This window comes from Schistocerca serialis, chromosome 5, assembly GCF_023864345.2.
Source record: "Schistocerca serialis cubense isolate TAMUIC-IGC-003099 chromosome 5, iqSchSeri2.2, whole genome shotgun sequence".
NCBI classification, from domain to species: domain Eukaryota; kingdom Metazoa; phylum Arthropoda; class Insecta; order Orthoptera; family Acrididae; genus Schistocerca; species Schistocerca serialis.
The window spans coordinates 649,915,429-649,935,381 of NC_064642.1; positions in this window are offsets into that span (position 1 = coordinate 649,915,429).

A 19,953-nucleotide genomic window follows, 5' to 3' on the forward strand; every position below is an offset into this window, starting at 1 on the left:
GAGCTTTAAAATTTTGTCCACTCATTTTATTAAATTGATAAAGAAAGTCTGTATCAGAAATCTGAAACAGTTTTAATGTGAGGATTCACACTGATATAAGAGGAAAGTAGTTAAATAATACTCCCATGACAGTGTCTCATTAATGATGGTAAAAATAAATTGCACACATGTGGACTTTGTGATAACTGAGATATATTTCCCAACATAAGCTCAGGACTTACAAGAAATGGAGACTATGGATGAAGATTCTGATGAATTAGTGTTGTGGCACAGAATAATAAGGAGTTGAAATTAGAAAACAATAATTAAACTTCATTCATTGTTACAGGCCAACTCAAGTCCTGCCAGGGACAAAAGCGGAAGTGGGAAGCCATCCAGTATGTTGCAAGTGGGTCAGGTTGTCAACACATTATGACAGTGTCTGTCAAGTGAAGATATGCTTTCAGCAAAAGGAGACAGAAATCCAGAGGAAGTGAGATAAGCATATTCATAAGCTTGCAAGACATGTTGCAGGGAACTCTAGTTGTTTCACAAGAGTGCACAGTAAGGAACTGACACCGCAGTTATCAGCAGAACCAAACCTTGCATCATAGCCTCATGCTAGCTCCCTTAAAGTACTCCAGCTCTCGTCGTGAGTTTACAATTTGTATCAATGGCATTCACAGTGCTAGCACTCACTTCTATGATTAACATACTGCAGTGGATCTATGTCCTAGCTGCTTGAGCATAGTTTATGAACTAGCTGAAGGTGTATTCAAGACAATGGCCATCACCTTATGAACTTCATGCTGCTCACCATCTACCATCTACTGATGGAGGAACTGACTGTCATCTGACTACATCACATCACAGGGTGATGCCAGTACTGGACTTCAACATGGAAGCCAGCAACAGGGCCTCTTGGGGTCCACATTCCTGTTCAACACTCATGCACCTTCAGGTGCTGACACCTACCACGGGTAGGGAGGATATCAACCGACCATGTAACTTCCGACATCAGGTACATTCTGGATGGGTCATACGAGTCGTCATAGAATTCGGAGTGAGACTCAGTACACTGTGCCAGTGTGAGAACCCCCTTTGTGCTGACAAATGGCCACATCAGCTCACTGTCAGTGTGCCGTGGTACCAGGGTAACTGACACCTTCTCCTGGATGCACAAACACTGAGATGACTGATTGGAAATCCGCTAGAATCCAAAATGCTGCTGAATGAATGCCATCCTGACTTCACAGAGGTGTCTCTGCTCTGCCCCCTGTACTATTAAAACTGACTACAGAAAAATATAATGTTGCTGTAATGGGTGATTCTAAAGCAATGATAGGCTCCCATACAGGCATTAAGACAATACAAAATTTTGGCTTCGGAGAAACAAATGAGAAATAAAAATTTTGGTAATCAAAATTATATGGTTATTACAAACATTATTGCAGGTGGTAATGTAGGTAGAGGTATCACTAATCCTGAACATATGCATGTAGGAAAGGGGGAGTCCTTAGTGGTTGGCTATAGTGAGAACCAGGAGGTGTGCCATTGTTGTTGTGTAGTATGGTGTTGAGACATTGTATTCCACATGCAAGGAAAAGTGGTTGGGACAAAAATTCAAATCAGTTGGAGTAAAGGCAGATGTAGAATCTTCAGCTTGTTGTGTAGTTCATCTTCATCTTTCTGTACCTGCAACATTTAAGCTAGCTTGAGATGCTAAAAACAGACAGTTGTCTCTTTACTGTTAAGTAATGTAAAGAACATTTGCCCCCCCCCCCCCCCCCCCCCCGAATATAGATGATGGAGAACTGCTTATATGGTATCATTGTAGAGCATCACAGGGCTACAGTCCTTCAAGGCCTAATGTAAAAAAACCTGCTGTATGCCTTGAGCTTGGGGAGGCAACGTATAGATGTGAGCTATACATTCTTTCACCCTACGTACTAGAGATGGTAACTGAGTGATTGCCAAAGGAAGTTATAGTAGTAGGAAGTCTGTGAAATGAGTGAAGCATTCAGCGTACAATATTTCAGCTGAAGATGATTTCGGATCTTACTTGTATGGAGTTTGAACTTGTAACAAAACCCACATTAATGCTTCAATACACAGTGAATCATGGCTTATCAGTGCTGCTTTAAGTGTACAACACCAGCACTGAACTAAACTATTGCTTTGTTGGTGGAAATGTTGCACCCTCCACATTTTACACAAATCTGCAAAAACATGCAACTCAAACTGAACTCCTTGGCTATGGTAATTGATGATGGGCAACCAAATAGACAAATCAACATACAAACAAAGATCAAAGCAGTAGGTTCCCTAGTCAGACTGTTCAAAGATACAGCTTCCATCTACCTTGTTATCCTGTCATTTGCAGATAAAACATGTCAGAACCCAGTTGACGCAGGTAATGTAACAATCAAGTCCAAATTGATCTCCTTAAGTTGCTTTAGGCACATCAAATTTTCACTGTTGCAGAATGTGTCACACCCTATCTTCCAGTATTCTCAGGTGACACAGGCAGATGGGCAGGTGCCCACAGTCTGCAGTCAGCTTTAACACCTGACCAACAAAATGCTCAGTATCTTTTGGAACATTGTTTTATTTATTTATTTATTGTTCCGTGGGACTACATTAAGGAGACGTCTCCATGGTCATGGAACAAGTCAATACATGAAATTATATCACGACATTAGAAACAGATAAAATGAAATATAAAAAAACATATTCAGGTGACAAGTCGTAAGTTTAAATAAAGAAAATCAACAATGTAACACTGGAATTTGCTTAATTTTTTAGCTCTTCCAGGAGCTCCTCGACAGAATAGAAGGAGTGAGTCATGAGGAAACTCTTCAGTTTCGACTTAAAAGAGTTTGGGCTACTGCTAAGATTTTTGAGTTCTTGTGGTAGCTTATTGAAAATGGATGCAGCAGAATACTGCACTCCTTTCTGCACAAGAGTCAAGGAAGTGCATTCCACATGCAGATAGGATTTCTGCCTAGAATTAACTGAGTGAAAGCTGCTAACTCTTGGGAATAGGCTAATATTGCTAACAACAAATGACATTAAAGAAAATATATACTGTGAGGGCAATGTCAGAATTCCCAGACTATTGAATAGGGGTCGACAAGAGGTTCTCAAACTTACACCACATACAGCTTGAACAGCCCATTTTTGAGCCAAAAATACCCTCTTTGAATCAGAAGAATTACCCCAAAAAATAATACCATACGACATAAGCGTATGAAAATATGCGAAGTAGACTACTTTTCATGTTGAAGTGTCACTTATTTCAGATACTGTTCTAATGGTAAATAAAGCAGCATTTAGTTTCTGAACAAGATCCTGGACATGGGCTTTCCACAACAGCTTACTATTTATCCGAACGCCTAGGAACTCAAACTGTTCTGTCTCGCTTATAATATGCCCATTCTGTCTGATCAAAATATCGGTTCTTGTTGAATTGTGAGTTCGAAACTGTAAAAACTGAGTCTTACTGTGATTTAGCATCAAATTATTTTCCACAAGCCATGAACTTATTTCATGAACTACATAATTTGATACTGTTTCAATATTACACACAAGATCCTTCACAATCAAGCTGGTGTCATCAGCAAACAGAAATATTTTTGAATCACCTGTAATACTAGAAGGCATATCATTTATATAAATAAGAAACAGCAGTGGCCCCAGCACCGACCCTTGGGGAACGCCCCACTGAACAGTGCCCCATTGGGACTGAACATCACAACCACTCTCAATATTGCGGAGAATTACCTTCTGCTTTCTGTTCTTAAAGTAAGAGGCGAACCAATTGTAAGCTACTCCCCTTACTCCATAATGGTCCAACTTCTGCAGTAATATTTTGTGGTCAACACAGTCAAAAGCTTGCGTTAAATCAAAGAAAACACCTAGCGTTCCCAACCTTTTATTTAATCTGTCCAAAACTTCACAGAGAAAAGAGAATATAGAATTTTCAGTTGTTAAACCATTTCTAAAACCAAACTGAACATTTGACAGCAAATTATGTGAATTTAAATGCTCCAGTAACCTTGTATATACAACCTTCTTGATAACTTTAGCAAACACCGACGGCATAGAAATAGGTCTAAAATTGTCAACATTATCAATGTCTCCCTTTTTATAAAGTGGCCTCACTACCGAGTACTTTAATTGGTCAGGAAACCGACCACTCCTAAAGGAAAAGTTACAGGTATGGCTAAGTACTGGGCTAACATACATAGAACAATACTTCAGTATTCTGCTAGATACCCCGTCATATCCATGAGAGTTCTTGGTTTTTAGTGATTTAATTATTAACTTAATCTCCCTCTTGTCAGTATCATGGAGGAGCATTTCAGGTAACAGTCTCGGAACACTTTTCTCTAAGAGCACTAAATGATTCCCTGTTGGGAATAGGTTTCTATTTAGTTCACCTGCTATATTCAGAAAGTGATTATTAAATACTGTACATATATGCGACTTATCAGTAACACAGACATTCCCACTACGCACTGATTCTGTATCCTCGACCTGTCTCTGCAGACCAGCCCCTTGCTTTACGACTGACCATATGGTTTTAATTTTATCCTGAGACTTAGCTATTCTATCTGCATACCACATACTTTTTGCCTTCCTAATAACATTTTTAAGCACCTTACAATACTGTTTGTAATGGGCTGCTGCATTTAGATTTTGACTGTTTCTAACGTTTTGATATAATTGCCACTTTGTTCTACAAGACATTCTTATCCCTCTAGTCAGCCACCCAGGCTGCCTGATTGTGCTAGTACCCTGTTTCGAACATTCTAACAGAAAGCAACTTTCAAAGAGCACGAGAAAAGTCTTGAGGAAAGCATTATATTTATCGTCTACTGTATCAGCGCTGTAAACATCTTGCCACTCTTGTTCCTTGATAAGGTTTACAAAGGTCTCTACAGCAACTGGATCAGCTTTCCTAAACAGCTGATGACTATTTTTAACACGTGTTGCAGCACAAAAATCTTTTAGAGTTAAAATTTGTGCATCATGATCTGAAAGGCCATTCATCTTTTTGCTAACAGAATGCCCTTCTAGTAATGAGGAATGAACAAAAATGTTGTCTATAGTTGTTCTACTGTTCCCTTGCACTCTCGTTGGAAAGAATACGGTTTGCATAAGATTATATGAATTAAGGAGGTCTACCAGCATCCTCTTCCTTGCACAATCACTTACACAATTAATATTGAAGTCACCACATATAACTAACTTTTTGTATTTCCTATAAAGTGAACCAAGAACCTCCTCTAGCTTTAGCAAAAATGTTGTGAAATCGGAGTCTGGGGATCTTGGGCTTTGTCACCACTATTGCTGTGGTAGGATGAATAGTGTGATGTGATAAGTTATGTAGTCTGTTGAAGATGGTCCTATAGAATTTTACAGGAACTAGAGGACATAATCTGATCTGTGAAGTGTCACACCACAGGAGGAGGTTAGTCCTAGGTATCTGGATATGTTCCAACTTCAGTCTGGTATCAGTGTATTTTTCTGTAAGAACACTGTTAATTGCTGATCTTGTTCTGCTCTTCAGTCAATTCGGTGAAATCAATCAGTGCACAAGTGCACTGATGCATGAAGGTTATTTGCAACCACATTATTTGCCTTCTTCATATGATGAATGCCGGTAGTGAACTGTTAAGTGTAGTCATAGTATCAGAAATTATGGGGCTTAATGCTCCTGTTCAGGTTACACATCGCGTGAAGTAAAGGGTGATGGTCAGGAAAAATTGTGAGGGGACGTCTCTTGATACCCTCTCTGAAGTACGTCACTGCTTGATGGTCATAGGCTCACCATAACTGCTGTGCCTCCACATATGTGAAAAGAAATGCAAGGGATGTTGATGTGCATTAACAGTCTGTTGCAGAACCTCTTGCTTTTGTCATAATGGAAAAATGAGCCAGTGGGGTAGAGTTAGCCAGGGTGGTGTCATCTTGTAAACAGTCTTTAGTAACCTCAAATGCATATATATTTTTCATTGTCCATTGTAACGGTTATTTTCCCTTGGCATTTTTGTCTGCCAGTGCACTGGTTAAGGGTGCCTAAGTTCTTGCAGGTTGCAGGAAAAGTCACCTGTAAAAATTAATCATCCCCATAAACCCTCTGAGTTTTTGGAATATGGTAGGTCATGATGTCTAATAAGTTCAGCTCTCTCTGTAGTAGGTCTAATCCTGGCCTGCATCACTGAGTGTCCCAAGAATGTCACTGATATGTGGCAGAACTGACATTTGACATTTGTCCTTTGTAAGGGAAACAGAAGATTTTTTGAATGAAAAGGTGTGTACAAGAACTTGAAAAAACCAAATGGAGTAATTATGCTCATTTTTGAAATGTCCTCCTTAGCCTTAAGTATCTAAATGAGCTTTTCAGCAGTGTACAATACTAAAGACTGATGCTCAAGACAATGAACGAGCCAAGTCCTGGTTATTTGTGATGGCATACCTAGTAAAAATCCTTCAGGAACACGGGAGATATTGGATTTCATTGATGAAAGGGGAAAATATAAAAACACTACAAATAAAGCATGAAAAAGTGAATACAAATGTATAAAAAATTTGATTGACAGGAAATGTAAAATGGCGATGCATGGATGGCTAGAGGGCGAATGTAAGTGTTTAGAAGCAAATTTCACAAGAGGAGAGATAGAGACCACCTACAGGAAAATTAAAGAGGTCCTTGAAGAAAAGAGAAACAGCTGTATGAATATCAACAGCTCAGATAGGAAACCAGTCCTGAGCAAACAGGGAAAAACTGAAAGATGTAAGGAGTATATAGAGGGGCTATACAAGTAAGATGAACTTGAAGGACAGTATTATAGAAATTGGAAAGGACATAAATGAGGATTAGATAGGAGTTATGATACTGTGAGAAGGAGAGATATGGTACTGCAAGAATAATTTGACAATGCACTGCAAAAACCTAAGTCAAAACACGGCCACTGGAGTAGATGACATTCCCTCTGAACTGCTGATGTCCTTGGAAGATCCGGTCATGACACAACAATTCCACCTGGTGTGCAAGATGTATGAGGCAGGTATAATATCCTTAGACTTCCAGAAGAGTGTAATAATTAAAATTCCAAAGAAAGCAGGTGCTGACAAGTGTGAACATGACCAAATTATCAGTTTTTGCTCTGGTATGAAGTGATAGTGAATGATAGATGCCACAAGTGGTATGGAGTACACAACACACTTTTTTAAACTCGATATGTACAAGAATAAGCAACATAACACATTTGAGTCAGAGAGAAACTGCACTGCTACAGTCAGCTGTCATAGATGAGACTGTAAGTCGTTTTTTTTCTGGCCAGTGATTCTAAAATTCCCACAGAGCCCCAGCTGAGTAGTGGGGAGGAGCAGGGTGTGGAGGTGACGACTTGGGCCAGGGGGTGAGGTGGAAAAGCACTGGCAGGGGCAGTCTGGTGCAATGTGTAGAAATGATAGTAATGGAAGTGTATGGGTCCATTGGTAGTGTTGCCTGTGTGAGTGACCATGGAAGGATGGGAGGGAGAGGTGGGGAAGATGTATTGCCCAGTATGTGTGCATTGGGTAAGTCTGTGAGGAGCTCCCTGCCTAGAGGGGGTGGGCGAGTTGTAGAGATGGTTAGATGGCCATCATTGGTGAAATGTCCATCCAGGGTTGACATTATCAGTTAAGGTGAGAACTTCCCGATATGGTGTACCAGGGTCTCAGATGACACCATGCAGTCATCGTGGGGCCCTGTGACTACCAGCTCCTTGTCTGTAACCTTGCGGTTAAGATCCTCCGGGCAGAAGCAGCAGACGTTAAATAGGATCTGGAAAGGAGAGGATCCATTCACAGGTGGAGGAGGGTCAGGAGTAGGGGGTAGCCACTGTGATGGTAGAGTCCATATCAGGGCTTGTTGATGAGATACCAAGCAGATTTCAGTCACTTGATGGAGACTGTTGTAACAATACGAGTCAAGATAGATGTAACTGAACTTGAATAGCATATTTGCCTCTATTGGTTATGGTAGAGAGATCGATCTTTCAGTCCTGTCTGTATATTTGTACATAATATTGCATGAATAAAGGCTGGGGGAGTGTAAAGCTATCGTTAAAAACGCATGCCGCGTGATTCGTTACGATTTTGTTGGTCATAATAATAATAACATGCTTTTGAATACAATTATAATATAACAGCAATACCTGTTTAGTGTTATTGGAAATAATATGTAGTAAATTAATGAGTAAGGTAGCCAATCCTATAAGAAGAGGTAAAATTGGGCATATTGAGGTGTTTTGCTTTATATTGACGAAGCCGATGATACGGCGTCATTTTTTCGTTTACTCTAAGAAATAAAAAAATAAAGAAGTGCTAATTGTGCTTTGTGAAAAAATATAGGGGTGAGTTTTAAATAACTATGGTATATGATCAGAGTAACAAAAGAACAATTAGTTACACGAAATTGCAGATAGCGAAATGTGGTCATTAAATTGAGTACACCTACAGCATGGTCAATTCTGGGATAAATCTATACACATCTCATGAGGGACGCGGTATTGAGACCGTTTTTTTTAATTATATCGCAGAGAGCGGGCTCCAATATCTGAAAAGGAGAAAAACGTTAACTTTTACGTGACCTCTTAATAATAGCGGATCGGAGAGAAAAGTGTGTAATTGTCTTACGCCTAACACACATTCATGGAGGGCGGTGGCTAAACTAGAATAGTCAATAACAAAATATTGTACCATTATCATTGACTGTTGGTGTCGAGCAAACAAAACTGTTCATCAAAGGGTTTCGATGGAACTTGGGAGTTGGGGTTCAGGCACTCGCATATACTCCACATCAAGGTGTGAAAGAGTGGTGAATGTGAGATAAAACTGTGAACAAAGTTACGTTAAATAAAACAGAAGAAACAAGACAGTTTGGTCGTATCTGTTATTATTCCACAAACTGTAACATTTCTTATTGTTGTACGAAGCCTTTATAGATGATCTTTATGACAATTTGCTTTGAAGGGATCTTGTTATGAGTTAAGTTTTGGGGACCTGGTCAAGAGGAGGTAGTTCGTAGATCCTAACTACTGCAGCTATTGTGGAATCAGGTGCTACCGTGACCATTGTGTGTTGTCAGTGACTTAAGGTTACCATATCTCATACTCTAAGATCCACTTGGTATAACGGTGCCTCACGGCAACAACGACAACGCCGACAATGAAGGAAGATACAGTAGACCGTGACTGGCTTACCATTAATCAGAATGTCATAGACATTGGGACCATGTCGGAGAACTCTATGCGGGGCTGAGAATGAGGGTTGTAGTGTGGTATGGACAGTATTGTCACACAGCATGATATGGTTGCACATGGCTAGGTCTTTGGAGACAAAAATTTTAGGAGAGATATTGGGGTAGGGAGGTTGGAGGGGGGGGGGGGGGGGGGGGGAGAACATGAAGGCTGGCAATATGGCACAAAATGCTGTCAACCAAGGTGGGAAAAAGGGTTGGCGTAGGAGATTGACTGAAAGAGACAAAACCACCAGGGAGTGGTAGTGTGTCGCCGCATAAAATCTCACCTAGTGAGGCACTGAAGTCATGTTTATGTGCTGTGCAGACACTCAGCAGCACCCATGAGAGTGTGTTGCACCAGTCATACCTGTCCCACTTAAGAGCAGCCTTTAGGGTATGAAGCCAGCTCTTGACAAGCCCATTAGCTTGAGGATGGTAGGCAGTGATTCTGTAATGGGTAATGCCACATAGTTTGCAGAGTTTGGCAAACAGTGAGAACTGGAACTGCTGATCTTGGTGCATTGTTATGGAGGCAGGGCAGCCAAAACACACAAACCAGGAAGACACAAAAGCTCTGGCAACTGTTCGAGCAGTGATGTCTATGGAGTGTGTGTCGTAGGTCAACAATGAAGGGGAGGTAGTGGTAGTTGCTGGATGGGAGAAGGGGGCTCACCAGGTCTACATGAATGTATTGGAAGTGTCCCCTAGGTATCTGGAAGATGCCTAGTGGGGGATGGGGTGCTAGGTGGTTTTATATCTTTGGCTTAGTACACAGTCCCTTGTCCACAGCTTGCAGACTCACTTAACATGGGGCCAAACATGTCACTTAGTTATAATGTAACTAATGGGTTTGACACCAGGGTGGGCAAGGTCATGAAACAAGTCAAAAATAATTCTGCAGAATTTTTGTGGGATGAGCAGGTGTGTGCATCCCTGGGATGTGTTGCAGAGGATGGTGCAGGTTGAACTGGGGATAAACTTTGGCTCTGTTCATTGTGGAGGAGACTTTGTTTAAGAGGTCCTGTAGCTAGGGGCAGTCCTGCTGAGCATGCATGAGCTTGTTGAAGTTCATCGTGGCTGGGATGGTGCCAATGCATGACAAGTAGTAAGCGACTACATTGTCTTTCCCTTTCACATGATCGATGTCTTAAGTTAATTGGGCGATGTGTTGGAGGTGATGGTAATGGCAGAGGCACTCGTCCTTGGCTGGGCTATGGATGGCATTGGCTAGAGACTGACAATCCATGTAAATGACATGGGGGTGTCCTTCGTATCTTCTCTGAAATACCACACAGCCTCGTAAATGGCCAGTAGCTCCCAGGCATAAGTCACCATATGAGTTGTGCCTCGGTCAGCTTACAGGAGAAGAAGCACAAGAGTTGACTGGAGCTGTTGACCTATCGCTAAATCACTACTGTCACTGATGATGGACAGGGGAGCTCCTGGAATTGGTTGAGCTAAAGTAGCTGCCTAAACCAGACCATCCTTGATCACTAGGAACATGCATTGCATGTCCATGGTCATCATGAGCTTCTTTGAACAGTTGTATTTTTGCCTTTGAGTGCCTGTGTTAAGGGTTCCTGCAGTGCAGCAGAATGGGGCAAGTGACAGAGATAGAAATTGACCATCCCAAGGAAATTGACAAGTTTGTGGTAGTCAGATGGTGGCAGTAGGCTATGAATTAGCTTTGTGCACTGTTGAGTTGTGCAGATGCCAGAAGCATTAATGATGTGGTCCAAGAAGGTGACTTGCACCTCATGGAGTTGATATGTGTCAGTGTTGATGACTGCACCATTGTTTTTGAGAGCACTGAGAACTTATTCGAGGTGGGCAGAGTCTGAGTCCATGTCTTGCAAAAAAAATGAGGCTGTTGTCCAGATACGCATTACAAAAAGAAAATTTCGAAAGTAGGCTGCCTATAAAGCATAGCCAGGTCTGTGCAGCCTTTTTAATCCAAGGCATAAAAAGGACCTCAATCCAAAATGTGTGGTTAGAGCAGTCTTGTGAATGTCAACTTTGTATCTGCAGATACACCTTCTTACAATCAATTATGCTGTGTGAAGTTTTCAATACTGGGGACTGGGTAATTGCCAGTGATCGTGCAAGCATTCAAGGCATGATAGTTCCCACAAAGTCTGGCTGAGCTGTCCTTCTTAGGGATGAGGCAGCTGCTATCTGATGAGCAAATGATATCAGCTTGTAACAACTCATCCACTGCTGCCCTTGTCATGTGGATGCAGTTGGTGGAAGATGTCTGCATCACAGGCTAACCAGCAGGCCAGGTGTAATGTTAATGCAGTGCATTGATCCATTTTTGATGGCTAACAAGATAAAAAGGTCATGCGGGGTGGAGCAACAGGTTAAGACTGGGTCAGCATGGTCAAAAGAAGGTCGGTGTCCCAAGCAGCAGAAATAATGTTGCATGTCAACTATAGGCTGGAGCCAGGTTGCTCGAGCAAGTCTGTGCATGCACGACACAGTCAGCGAGTTGCATAAGTTGGGACGCAGTGCACCAGGCAGCAACATGTGGAGGCACTGGCTGACCTGGGAGGTGGCAGCATCAGGTGGATCGAGGCTGTCCGGGCAAGGCTGATGCATGGTACAGCTGACAAGCTGCAGAGGTTCACTCACAGCTTGGCAGGCAGCACTGAATGCAGACTTTGGCTCAGCATGGGCAGTGGCTTACTGCACCAGTGTGGGTGCGGCATGGGCAAGGTAATTCTGAACAGGCACAGATGCAGAGTGGGAGGCAACATACCGTGCAGATGTGGACATGGTGTGGAAGGCATTGTCTGACGTGAGTGTGAGAGTGAGGGAGATGAGTGGCGGTAGCATGAGCATGGCACAGATGACATCAGTTGACAAATGAGGCACAGAATAGGCAACAGGCAATGTGCTCACCTGGCTAAATGGTGAGGCTGGGGTGGCTGCATCAGGTGACTTGAGGTGTTAGGTGATACGTGCAGGTCCGCAAGTGTAAGTGATATGTGAGGAACTGAGGGTGGAGCCAGCCTTTGCGAGTTCTGCCTGTCCTCTTTAGATGCTGCATGGGGCATCTGGTCCTGTCAGAGGAGAGTAAGTGTCTCTTGTGTACCCATACACTGTTGGCAGATGTGTAGTAAGTGGTCAGCACAGTCCACACACTGCTGTATGTACCACTGTGTAGGCATGGGTGTGGGTGAAGGAACATCAGTATCATTGCGTTGGGGCACTGAGGTGGCCAGAGCACATGTACTGTCAGCAATGTAGTCGGGAGGCATGTAGGTAAGTTCATTTGCATGCAGTAAGGGGACAAAGTGAAAGGCTCATAGAATCAGCACCCAAGACTGGCTCCATAACATCAGCGACAATGAACAACTATGTGAAGGATGTAGCGGAACTGAGGTCTAGAGTCCACATCCAGATATGCCTGACGGCAACAAGAGAGCTGCTGGCAACTGTAAAGTGAAGGTGCAAGTCGTCAGACATAGGCAAGGCAGGCATGTGAGGTGCCATGCTGATCTGTGATCTGGTGTCGACCAGGAAATGTAGTCCACTGATGCAGTCAAGGATGTAGAGACAGATGTTCATTGGAAGACGAAGAGCAGATGATGACTTTGTGTGTGTTAAGGCAACTTACATGTCATTAAAGGCTCAGGGGCACCTCTCACAGACCTTGAGGTGAGTTTGGGTAGTTACAACATTGCAACACAGCTGCACAATGGTGCTGAAGAGAGCATGGTACCAATAGAGGCAAGACTGCACATGTGTGGCTGCTAATATGCCGGGAATGGCAGCTTAAGTTGAGTTTTTTTTGTTAACAGAGGAGGCAATGCCTGCTGTGAGGTCAGCATTGGACAGTGCCGGGAGCACTCAACAAGTGTCAGTGGCTGCAGGAGGTCGCATGTATGGCAGTGCAGCATGTGTATCCGTACCATTGTTGGGAGTTTTGTTGGTACTGTGCCTATGTCAAGAAATAGTGGAAATGCAGTCAGACAGGGCAGGTTGGCATCAAGAGACTACCATATTTACACGAATTTAAGCCGCACTTTTTTTTCCAGTTTTTGTAATCCAAAAAACCGCCTGCGGCTTAGAATCGAGTGCGAAGCAAGCAGAAGTTCTGAAAAATGTTGTTAGGTGCCGCCACAACTAACTTCTGCCATCGAATATATGTAGCGCCACACAGGCATGCTTTGTAGGCACAAAGATAAATACTGGCGCCAAAACCTCTGCGTCAGTAAATAATTTTTTTTAAAAAAAAGGTGGAATACGAGCTTTTTTTCTCCGCCCCGAGTTTTGACCACTGCATTTTGATACATTATCCAACGAAGTAAATACAAATTCCATATTGTTCATCTTCGAATGTAGCAGAATTTCAATGTACTACGAAAATCCGACTGGCAAGACTGTTTGGGATGTTTGTCAATATGGCCAACTCTACGTTCTGAATTTTTTGCTACCTGTGAGAAGAGATGGTTGCTGATAGGAGCCTGATGAAATGTGAATCACATGCGGTATTCTCTTCACCATAAGAATAATATGAATATAAACAGTTTGCCATGTATTCTTTCGTGTCTGCTGCTATCTCATTTAAATCCTGTCTGCCCATTAAACTACGAAACTAAAGTGAGACAACAGCAAACGCAGAAGAATATACGTATCATGTCATGTTTATATTCGTATTATTCTTATGCCTAATAGTGATACAGTCAGAAATGAAGCACGGCAACTAGATTTTTAAATCTAAGATGACTCTAATTTCTGTGCAGAATTTTATGTACTAAAGAAGCGGCCACAAAGATTTTCAAAGGAAAAAAAATTTCGCCTAACTCTCATTCCGAAGATGTTCTGTCATATGCAGTCTATTATTTGGTTCTTGTTGATCATTATCAAAGAAAGCATCAGTGTAAGTAACAACAAATAGCAGTCTCTTGCCATTGTTTCGCTAATGAGACGATTCCTCTGTTGTTGTTGTGGTCTTCAGTCCTGAGACTGGTTTGATGCAGCTCTCCACTCTACTCTATCCTGTGCAAGCTTCTTCATCTCCCAGTACCTACTGCAACCTACATCCTTCTGAATCTGCATAGTGTATTCATCTCTTGGTCACCCTCTACGATTTTTACCCTCCACGCTGCCCTCCAGTACTAAATTGGTGATCCCTTGAAGCCTCAGAACATGTCCTACCAACCGATCCCTTCTTCTAGTCAAGTTGTGCCACAAACTCCTCTTCTCCCCAATCCTATTCAATACCTCCACATTCGTTATGTGATCTACCCATCTAATCTTCAGCATTCTTCTGTAGCACCACATTTCGAAAGCTTCTATTCTCTTCTTGTCCAAACTATTTATCGTCCATGTTTCACTTCCATACATGGCTACACCCCATACATATACTTCCAGAAACGACTTCCTGACACTTAAATCTATACTCGATGTTAACAAATTTCTCTTCTTCAGAAATGCTTTCCTTGCCATTGCCAGTCTACATTTTATATCCTCTCTACTTCGACCATCATCAGTTATTTTGCTCCCCAAATAGCAAAACTCCTTTACTGCTTTAAGTGTCTCATTTCCTAATCTAATTCCCTCAGCATCACCCGACTTCACTCGACTACATTCCATTATCCTCGTTTTGCTTTTGTTGATGTTCATCCTATATCCTCCTTTCAAGACAATGTCCATTCCGTTCAACTGCTCTTCCAAGCCCTTTGCTGTCTCTGACAGAATTACAATGTCATCGGCGAACCTCAAAGTTTTTATTTCTTCTCCATGGATTTTAATACCTACTCCAAATTTTTCGTTTGTTTCCTTTACTGCTTGCTCAATATACAGATTGAATAACATCGGGGAGAGGCTACAACCCTGTCTCGCTCCAGTCCCAACCACTGCTTCCCTTTCATGTCCCTCGACTCTTATAACTGCCATCTGATTTCTGTACAAATTGTAAATAGCCTTTCGCTCCCTGTATTTTACCCCTGCCACCATCAGAATTTGAAAGAGAATATTCCAATCAACATTGTCAAAAGCTTTCTCTAAGTCTACAAATGCTAGAAACGTAGGTTTGCCTTTTCTTAATCTAGCTTCTAAAATAAGTTAGGGTCAGTATTGCCTTACGTGTCCCCATATATCTACGGAATCCAAACTGATCTTCCCCAAGGTTGGCTTCTACCAGTTTTTCCATTCGTCTGTAAAGAATTTGCGTAAGTACTTTGCAGCCGTGACTTATTAAACTGATAGTTCGATAATTTTCACATCTGTCAACGCCTGCTTTCTTTGGGATTGGAATTATTCCTCTCTTTTGTTTTTTAATTGTAAGCGGCAGTACCACGCACAAAAGCAAGCCATGTTGTGAGCGGCGACAGGCCGTAAACACGCACTATCAGAATGCGACAAACAATGCATGACGCAGTACAGTAATGCATCTTCAGCTTAGAGTGACGTAAACACCTAAAACAAAGAAAACGGCACTTATCAGATCAAAGCAAAATAAGCAATCGATTCAAACCAGACAAAGCACGTGAAAAAGGAAGGGTACCCGTATAAATACGGACGGAGCGCCTGACGCTCAGTAGCTCGGTACGGGCTTTTGTCAAAGTTTCGAGAACATACCTTCACCGAAGAGTCAAGCAGTATATTGCTCCCTCCTACGTATATCTCACGAAGAGACCATGAGGACAAAATCAGAGAGATTAGAGCCCACACAGAGGCATACCAACAATCCTTCTTTCCATGAACAATACGAGACTGGAATAGAAGGGAGAACCGATAGAGGTACTCAAGGTACCCTCCGCCACACACCGTCAGGTGGCTTGCGGAGTATGGATGTAGATGTAGATGTAGACGCATAGCAATGGCTACCTGGTAAAGCTTAACTGCTAAGCTTACGACACGAACCAAACTACTGTAGCTGTATCGTCATTCATTCGACCTAAATTGTGTCTCATATTACAATGGACCAACTTTGTTTCGATTTGGAGGTGCGGTCTAAAACTTTTCTCTCCCCTTGAATTTCAAGTCTCAAATTTCAGGTGCGGCTTAGATTCGGGAATTTTTTTTTTCTTTTATTTCGAGTCTCATTTTTCAGGTGCGGCTTAGATTCGAGTGCGGCTTATATTCGAATAAATACGGTAATTAACAGTGGCAAGTAAAGTTGTCTGCACCTGGAATGGGAACTTGATGATCCATATCATCCAAATCATCTTGTCAGGCATAATGCATGGGTCTGTCTTGCTGCAAAGATGTTGCCACAATTCGGAGGGGGTTCCTTCCTATAAATGTTCATTGTAAAGTACCTGGTGTAGTTGCTCCTCAGGAACCTGGGAGAGGCATTGTAAGACCATTGTTTTGGTGGCCCCATACTTATCCATAGGTGGTGGTGCCACAAAATGAGGTCATAGATAATGTCACCTTGGGAGCCCAGGTAGTTGAGTAGAATGACATACTTCATGTCATCAGTGACAGTGGCTCAGGGGCACCTCTCATGAGCATTGAGGTCAGTTTCGTTAGTCGCTAGGTTAACAACAGAGGTGAATAGTGTTGCTGAAGAGGGAATGTTACCAATAGAGGTGAGACTGCATCATGTGCGTGGCTGCTGATATACCAGGAGTGACAGCTTAAGATTGGAGGCAAACATGCTTTTGATGATCATGAATGACAGGCGTGGGTTGCCCATGCTGAACTTAGGTAGTGTGAGCCATGAAGCAGTAAACTGGTTTGGTAACGTGGTTGGAATATGGCTGATAATTCAGACAGCAGTGCAGACTGGAGGATGGACAACCTGCTGTGCAGTGCAGATGAGATAGCATGCCCATCGAGCAGACATGTGTCCAGTGCATACGATAAAGGCCACAATGTGATTAGCATGGATTGGTAGACCAGGTTGTGAAAATGTTGATGAAATGTGATTGTAGATGTTACAATAGTAGAGTCCATAGCAAAGTCAATAAGGGGCTTGTCAGTTGCATTGCATTGATGTACCCCTGCAATTTGTGATGAGATTGCAGTGTGAGAAGTGTCACTGTCACTTAGATTTTTGGGCAAAATGCGGAGCGCTTTTCATGTCCACCGATACTAAGGGACACAAGAGGTTGATGATATTTGCAGTCAGTGTAACACAGTGGAGGTGTTTTGGCCACATTGTCACAACACAGATTTGCACAATTTTAGCATTCACTGGAAGTTTGTAGTCAGCAATGTGAAACTCTGGTTCATAGTGATCAAAAATGGTGAACAACAGTGGCACAGAGTGCCCAACACATTTTGTTTTACAGAAACTTGATACATACAAGAATACAACACACAACATATTCAAATCAGAGAAAACTGACCTGCTGCCATCAACTGCAAGTAATTTTTTTCTGGCCAGCTATGTTAACGTTCCCACAAATTTAATAAGTAGTGGTTGCAAATTACCAATACAAATTATTTACAGAAGAATGGAACAACTGGTAAAAGCTGATCTTGGGGAGAATTAGTTTGGATCCCAGAGAAATGTTGGAATGTTAAAGACAAACCTATGTTTATAGCATTAGGCGACTTATAGGAAGCTTTTGACAAAGTTGACTGGAATACTCTCTTTGAAATTCTGGAGGTAGAAGGCATAAAATATAGGGATTGAAATGCTATTTACAATTGTACAGAAACCAGATGATGGTCATAATACACTCTTCTAAGTACACTCCTGGAAATTGAAATAAGAACACCGTGAATTCATTGTCCCAGGAAGGGGAAACTTTATTGACACATTCCTGGGGTCAGATACATCACATGATCACACTGACAGAACCACAGGCACATAGACACAGGCAACAGAGCATGCACAATGTCGGCACTAGTACAGTGTATATCCACCTTTCGCAGCAATGCGGGCTGCTATTCTCCCATGGAGACGATCGTAGAGATGCTGGATGTAGTCCTGTGGAACGGCTTGCCATGCCATTTCCACCTGGCGCCTCAGTTGGACCAGCGTTCGTGCTGGACGTGCAGACCGCGTGAGACGACGCTTCATCCAGTCCCAAACATGCTCAATGGGGGACAGATCCGGAGATCTTGCTGGCCAGGGTAGTTGACTTACACCTTCTAGAGCACATTGGGTGGCACGGGATACATGCGGACGTGCATTGTCCTGTTGGAACAGCAAGTTCCCTTGCCGGTCTAGGAATGGTAGAACGATGGGTTCGATGACGGTTTGGATGTACCGTGCACTATTCAGTGTCCCCTCGACGATCACCAGTGGTGTACGGCCAGTGTAGGAGATCGCTCCCCACACCATGATGCCGGGTGTTGGCCCTGTGTGCCTTGGTCGTATGCAGTCCTGATTGTGGCGCTCACCTGCACGGCGCCAAACACGCATACGACCATCATTGGCACCAAGGCAGAAGCGACTCTCATTGCTGAAGACGACACGTCTCCATTCGTCCCTCCATTCATGCCTGTCGCGACACCACTGGAGGCGGGCTGCACGATGTTGGGGCGTGAGCGGAAGACGGCCTAACGGTGTGCGGGACCATAGCCCAGCTTCATGGAGACGGTTGCGAATGGTCCTCGCCGATACCCCAGGAGCAACAGTGTCCCTAATTTGCTGGGAAGTGGCGGTGCGGTCCCCTACGGCACTGCGTGCATCCGTGCTTCGCTGCGGCCCGGTCCCAGGTCGACGGGCACGTGCACCTTCCGCCGACCACTGGCGACAACATCGATGTACTGTGGAGACCTCACGCCCCACATGTTGAGCAATTCGACGGTACGTCCACCCGGCCTCCCGCATGCCCACTATACGCCCTCGCTCAAAGTCCGTCAACTGCACATACGGTTCACGTCCACGCTGTCGCGGCATGCTACCAGTGTTAAAGACTGCGATGGAGCTCCGTATGCCACGGCAAACTGGCTGACACTGACGGCGGCGGTGCACAAATGCTGCGCAGCTAGCGCTATTCGACGGCCAACACCGCGGTTCCTGGTGTGTCCGCTGTGCCGTGCATGTGATCATTGCTTGTACAGCCCTCTCGCAGTGTCCGGAGCAAGTATGGTGGGTCTGACACACCGGTGTCAATGTGTTCTTTTTTCCATTTCCAGGAGTGTAGTTGAAGGGCACGAAAGGGAAGCAGTGGTCGAGAAGGGAGTGAGACAGTGTTGCAGCCTATCCCCTATGTTATTCAACCTGTAAACGGAGCAAGCAGTAATGGAAATCAAAGAAAAATATGGGGTAGGAATTAAAGCTCATAGAGAAAAAATAAAAATTTTGAGGTGTGCTGATGACATTATAATTCTATTAGAGACAGCAAAGGACTTGCAAGACCAGTTCAGTGGAATGGACAGCGTCCTCAAAGGAGGATATAAGATGAACATCGACAAAAGCAAAACAAAGATAATGGAATGTAATTAAATTAATTCAGATTATCCCAGAAACAGTGGCACTTAAAGTAGTAGATGAGTTTTGCTATTTGAACAGCAAAATAGCAGATGATGGCGACAGCAGAGAGGATAAGAAATGTACTCTGGAAACGGCAAGAAAAGCGTTTCTGAAGAAGAGAAATTTTTTAACGTTGAGTATAGACTTAAGCGTTAGGAAGTCCTTTCTGAAGGTGTGTGTTGTAGTGTAGCCATGTATGGGTGTGAAACATAGACAATAAACAATTTTGGCAAGAAGGCAATAGAAGCTTTTGAAATGTGGTGTTATAGAAGAATGATCAAGATTAGGTAGG